The following is a 6,770-nucleotide window of genomic DNA, read 5'->3' as shown; positions in this document are numbered from 1 at the left end:
GAGACTCAAAGCACGAGGCCTCAAGCATTTGCTGATTTTGAAGATGAAGGAAGGTGATCATACCCTGAGGCACACAGTCTCTAGAAGCTGGGAACGGCCCTCAGCCAAGAGTTAGGAAACGGAGATTTCACTCCTACAACAGCAAAGGATTGAATTCTGCTAGCAGCCTCATTGAGCAAGGAAGTACATTCTCTTCTACAGAGTCCAGAGAGCAACACAGCCCTTCCAACACCTTGATTTTAGTCTGATGAGCCTCATTACAGAACTCTAACCTATAGACATGTAGGATAATGAACGTGTTGATTTAAACTGATAATTTTGTGGTAACTTGTTAAAGTGGTATGTTTGCCAGGGCTGCCATAACAAAATACCACAAATTGGGTGACTTAAACAACAGAGGTACCTTATCTCATGGTTCTCCCCAAATTCAAGGTGTTGTTGGAGTGTTTTTTTTAAGTTGTGAGGGAAAAATCTGCTCCAGCTCTCCTCTCTTTTGGCCAGCAGATGGTAATTTTCTGCCTATCAGATCATCTTCCCTCTGTCTGTACCTCTGTGCCCCAATTCCATTTTGGAATAGGGTACCAGATTGAGAGAGAGAGAGTGCAAGAAATCACCCCCCAGGGGGAATAGCCACTCCACAATCCCTTCTCCTCCATTCTCCTCTAGGGATTTTCACACACACACACACACACACACATGTACACACCCAGCATGAATTTCAAGCCACTATGTGCAGGTCTTGAACCATGGTCAGCCATATGGGAGTCCAACAATGCAACCATTATTCCATCTGTTGGTCCCCCAACTCCCTCTTTTAATGATGACACCAGACATGATGGACTGGCGCTCAACTTAATCTCATTTTACTCGACAGCCTCTGTCAATGCCCTACCTCCAAATATGGCCATATTCTGAGATTTTTGAGGGTGAACGAACTCACTATGTATATTTTTGTTTATAATTTTATACACACACACACACACACACACACATATATATGTATATGTTATGTAAAGTTTATATTTTTCATTTAGAAATTATGTATGTGGAATAATTTGTTTATGTTATATATGTGTGTATATATGTGTGTGTATATATATATGTATATGTGTAAATATTTCCTCCAAACATGTCAACTGAAAGGACCTAAAAGCAATAATATCCCTGCAGTAATAGGCATACCTAACACTGTGATCCTGATTTCCCATGAAAGAAATGAGAGCTCTTTGAAGAAAAAACTGCTTCTGGCTCTGGTACAGAGCACACAAGTAAGTCTGGGGAATCTGGGTGTGCAAGAAAATAACTGCTTAAAGATTAATGGGGTCATGTCAAAAGAACACAGGATCCTGTTTGAAGGGGTTCCCACTGGCCAAGTTTGGAATAATTTGATCATCAAGAAGGAAATGACAGTAATAGATTATAATCCATTGCATTTTTTCCCTTAAAGCCCATGAGTCCACAGACTTGAAAACAGCACTTTAAAAATTGTCCTCTAGTAAATGTAGGCATGCTAGAATTAGAGAAAAAAAAACAAAACTCTATTTTAGTTCCTCATGTAATAATTGATTGTGGCAGAATCATGAACAGATGATGACCATTGAGTGAAATATTTGGGTAGTAGGGTATTCACACAACATCAGATTACCTCACAATTAATGTACTAATTACAAAGGGGGCAAAGGTACCTTTTGAATGGAGAGATTTGGTGGTTACTACTTTAAGTAATCAAATGTAGCAGCACCAATGGTGAAATAGTCTGGCATTATGTGAGCCTTTGGATAAGAGGCACATCTCTTATCTACCTTAATCATGAGAAATAACCATATGAAGGGTGTTCAGGAAGTTCATGGAAAACGTGTATTATGACAAGAAAACGCATAAATTTCAAAGTTTTGCACCTCAATATATTCATTCTTTAATTCCATTTTTTGTTTGTTTTTTAGAAAGATTTTGCTATAGGGCACATGCGCTCCCTGGAGAGGTAGATAGAGACAGGCAGAAAGTGAGAAACCACTCCCTGCCCCCGAGGGGATGGTCATGCCGCAATCTCCTTCTTCTTCATTCTCCTCTTAGGATTTTGGACACACACACACACACACACACACACACACATGTGCCCTGTGTGCGTTTCAAGTCCGGGTCCAGGACTTGAACTGCCATTGACAACATGGGAGTCCAGTGATGTAACCATTAATACCATCCACTGGTCCCTTTAATTCCACTTTCAATGAACTTTTTGAAGTCCCTTTCTTCATATAAATCCAAAATGCAGCATATTCTATAGACGATAGGCTGAGGCTCTAAAAAGGTTGATGTCATCTTTTTAAAATAATTATTTTATTTCATTTTACTTATTGTTATTATTTTTTAATTTAACCAAAGAGAGAATGAAAGTGAAAGAGAGCAAGCTGCTGAGACTCAACCCACAGTTGGCCCTGTGGGAGTCCAGTACCTTATCTACCATGCCACCTGTGGGCCCTGTTGATGTTATTGTTTTAAAAATAATTATTTTATTTAGATTTATTTATTTATTTATTTATTTAAATTTGACCAGAAAGGGGCACAGAGAGAGAAAGAAAGTGAGAAAGCAAGCCACTCATACCAGGACTGAAGCTCTGGTTGGTCATGTAGGAGTCCAGTTCCCTTAACCACCATGACACTTGCTGACTCAGTTGATGTCATTTTTAAAGCAGCATTGAAATAAAAAAAACAGGGGGCCCATTCTAGATTAAAATAAACAGAAGAGCACAGAGTGTAGTTTGGTGGTTACTAGAAGCTGGGGAAAGGGTATTGAGGAACCAGAAGATCACCCTTTTACCAAAGGGTAAAAGTTTTAGTTAAGAGGAACAGGTTTTCAAGATCTAACACAAAGCAAAGTAATCATAGTTTATATTAACGTATCATGTATTTCAAAATCACTGAAAGAATATATTTTAGGGGCCAGCAGATGGCACAGTGATTATGTCACTGGACTCCCACATGACCATGGGAGTCGACCATGGTTTGAGTCCTGGACCCTGGACCCAATGACTTGAAAATCATGCTGGGCATGTGTGCATGTGTGCCAAAGATCCTGGAAGGAGAATGGAAATGGGGTTGCAGCATGGTCATCTCCTCACTAGGTGATTTTTCACTTTCCCTCTCATTGTCACACTTTCTCTGGTGACTTGCTTTCTCACTTTCCCTCTCTTTCTCTTTCTCTCGCTCACTCTGTTCCTCTCTGGTTAAATTTAAATAAATAAATAAATAAAGTTAAATAAAATAATTCCAAAAAACCCACGATGTTTTGGGGACATTTTAGTGGGAAACGTGTATCAGATACTATTAGAAAGTGTGTTGCTAGTTTTTTCTTTTTTCTCTTTAAATATTTATTGTAGATTTTTGATTTACATGTAATCATTACACATCTTTGTAGGATACAGAATGATCTTCAAAAGCATGTGTATGGTTTGTAATAAACAAATCAAGGATATAAGCACATTCGTCACCTTCAACATTTAACATGTTGTGAACATTCAAAACCCTCTCCAATGGTTATTCTGCAACTATGTACTGAATTGTCTATGATATTCTTTACTGTGAGGTAAAGTTCTAAAGAAAAATATATTGATTAAAAATCTTGCAACAAACCATCCCATAAATTAACAGAGATAACCTTAACATAGCCAAGGAAAGAATTTATAATTTCCATGTAGAGGACTATGAGAGATAAGAGTTTATAATCTGAAAAAATCTGTGGGTATCAATCATTGGTCCAGTCAGAAATAGGTTAAACTGTACATAATAGCCCATTAGGAAGAGATAGAAAAAGAATACTTTTACTCACACACTGTGAGTTCTTGTAAAACCATAGTACTGCACTGTGCATAAAGAAATGTCTTCAAAAAAGCAAATATAAAATTGGAGAAATGTTTAAAAGTAAAGACATGGTAAAGCCAGTGATTTGTTGATTTATAGGCTTTATGAAATTCTTTATTTTAGTCTTTTCTTTTTAAAAATTCATTCTAAAGAAAGACTTAGCTGTAACATTTTGAACTTTTCCTCTATTATCTAGTTTTATACAATGAATAATGGTTATAATAAATATGTAAATTGAAACCTGTAGAGACAACTATCAAATAATTGATACATTTGTATTTAAACTTGCTTGCATGTAAAATTGTTGAATCTTTAGTCTCAATATTCAATGACATTATCAATATGTGTAGAGTCACCTTTCTTTCATAGTTGTTTTGTGTTCTCTTAACTTTTATTTGTCTCTCTTTAGTTTTCCTGGCATATCCATAATGGTCCCTTAAGTATTTCCTGAAGAGCTGCTTTTGTTTTGGTGAATTCTTTCAGCATTTGTTTATTTGGGAATGATTTTATTTCTCCTTCCCATTTGAAGGATAATCTTGCTGGGTATAGTACTCTTGGATGAAATTGCTTTTCTTTCAGAGTTTTTTTTTTTAAGAATTATTTAATTTTATTTTATTTATCTTTATTTATCCACTTATTTATTCATTTATTTCAATTTGAGCAGAGAGGAGAGAGAGAGAGAAAGAAAGTGAGAAAGAAAGCCTCCAGGTCCGGGACTCAAACCATGGTCAACCATGTGAGTCCAGTGCCCTTAACCTGCCAGGTTCTCTTCAGAGTTTTAAATACATCTTCCCATTTTTTCCTTGCCTGCATGATTTCAGCTGAGATCTGATGTTTGTCTAATGGAGAAAATTTTGTAAGTAACTTGGCATTTCTCTCTTGCCATTTTTATAATTTTGCCTTTGATTTTTACCAGTTTGGTTATGATATTCCTTGGAGAGGATCCTCTTGTGTTATATCTATTAGCATTCTTTTTATCTTTTGGTTTGGATGTCTGCATGCCTCTCTATATTTGGAAAGTTTTCAGTTAATGTTGTATATTATTAAAGATGTTTTCTATGCCTTTACCAGTCTCTTCACCTTCTAGAATACCTACTATAGTTATATTTGACTGTTTAATGGTGTCAAGGATTTCCCATATATTGCCCTCAAATTTAATGGTTATTCGTCTTTTCAGTTGCTTGGACCAAATTGGAGGTTTTGTCTTCAAGGTCAGAGATTCTTCTGCATGGTCTCATCTGCTGTTGATACCTTCAAGGGAGATTTTGATTTCCTGCAACATATTATCTCCAGAAGATCTGTTTGATTTTTTTTTTTTCAGTGTGTCTATCTCCTATGGAGTTCTTCCTCATATCATGGAAGGATTTTCTCATCTCCTGCAACTGGTTCTCTGATTTCTCTTGCATCTTGTTGAGCATTATTACAATGAATATTCTGAATTCTTTTTCTGGTATTTCTACAATCTCTTGTGTTTTATCCATCGTTGGTGAGGAGTGATGATCCCTTGAGAAGGAGATATTTCCTGATTTTCTCCTATTTTGGGGGGTTCTGATTTGATTTTTGGTCATCTGGTGTTCTACTCACTTCTTCCTACTTCTTTGGAGTATGTTTCTGTACCTGTGTGCTCCTGCACTTCTTCATAATATGTGTGAGCTTTGTGCCAATTTCCCTTCTCTACTTCTATCTATGGGATTACAGGGGTTCCCTGTTGCTCCTTCTTTCTCCAGTATTGGTTTTTGAAGGCTGGAAAGACCCTCCTCCCCTATAGCAGACTGGACCAGGGTGCCTGCTAATGAGCTCAGTCTGAGTAACCTGGCTTGGAGCTGTCTGTTGGTCCTGGATGGATAAGAAGTGGAATGACATCAGCGCACATGGGGCAACATATGTGATGATGCCATTCTGTCTCTGGGATTGCAGGGTCTCCCTGTTGCTCCTATTTCTTTTCTATCTCTGGGACTGCAGTCTCCCTGCTGCTCCTTCATTCGCTCACTAGCTTTTTCTTAAGCGTGATAACAATGTTGTGACTACGTTAGAGAATGATCTTACACTTCAGAAGGTGCATGCTGAAGTACTTGGTTCAGTGCCATGATATCTGCAAGTTATTTAAAATAGTTCCGAAAAATACAGTGTAGTGAAACTTTTACCAGCTCCTGAAAGTAAATGAACTATTTAGGAATTTTGCAAGCTATCTGTCAAACTGTTGATAGCTTGAAATCAGCCATCGTGGGAGTTTTTAACACCACAGCAACTGGCAAATACTACAAATGAGGGGTCCTCCCACTCTTGACTCAGTTTATCAGCATGCCACTGCATATGGAATCAAATGTTAATCACTGGCTAACCTTTTTAAATATGTCTTATGTTCAGTATGGCACTTTTGTGAAGATTTGAAAATTTCAAAATGAAAAGTTGAGAAAATAGAGGAAAGAAAGGTGTTTACTTCCTGGGAATCCTGAAAACCACAGAGGGAAGGAAATGGAAGAGAGAAAGGCTCCAGGGCAGTAGCTATCCTGGGAATCTTTCAAGTGAGACTCTGAGACTCTCAGATATGTTGGCTGCTCCAGTCCTGCTAACTGGAGACCTCAGCAGCAAGGCTGGCCTGGACTTGCCAGGAGAGGGAAGGGTTTCCTACTTAAGCTTAGCGTGCATGAGCCTTCCTTCCTTCCTTCCTTCCTTCCTTCCTTCCTTCTGGGCCTGCAACTCTACTGGTAGTTGCCAATATTTACAGAATTGGTAGTTTACAGAATCGGTAGTTGCCAATATTTACAGAATCCTACTTCTAATTCCTTTGTATGAGAAAGTCTAAGGTGGCTGTATCAATTGTGAGCAGCAATCTGGGTACCTTCCATTTTCTATTCTCTCTTCCTTTCCAGTTGTCTTTTCTGCTTATTACTGTTCCTCTACCCTTCTCA

The sequence above is a fragment of the Tupaia chinensis genome, unplaced genomic scaffold (assembly GCF_000334495.1).
Source record: "Tupaia chinensis unplaced genomic scaffold, TupChi_1.0 Scaffold144247_1, whole genome shotgun sequence".
NCBI lineage: Eukaryota > Metazoa > Chordata > Mammalia > Scandentia > Tupaiidae > Tupaia > Tupaia belangeri.
Note: the sequence above shows the minus strand (reverse complement) of the source record.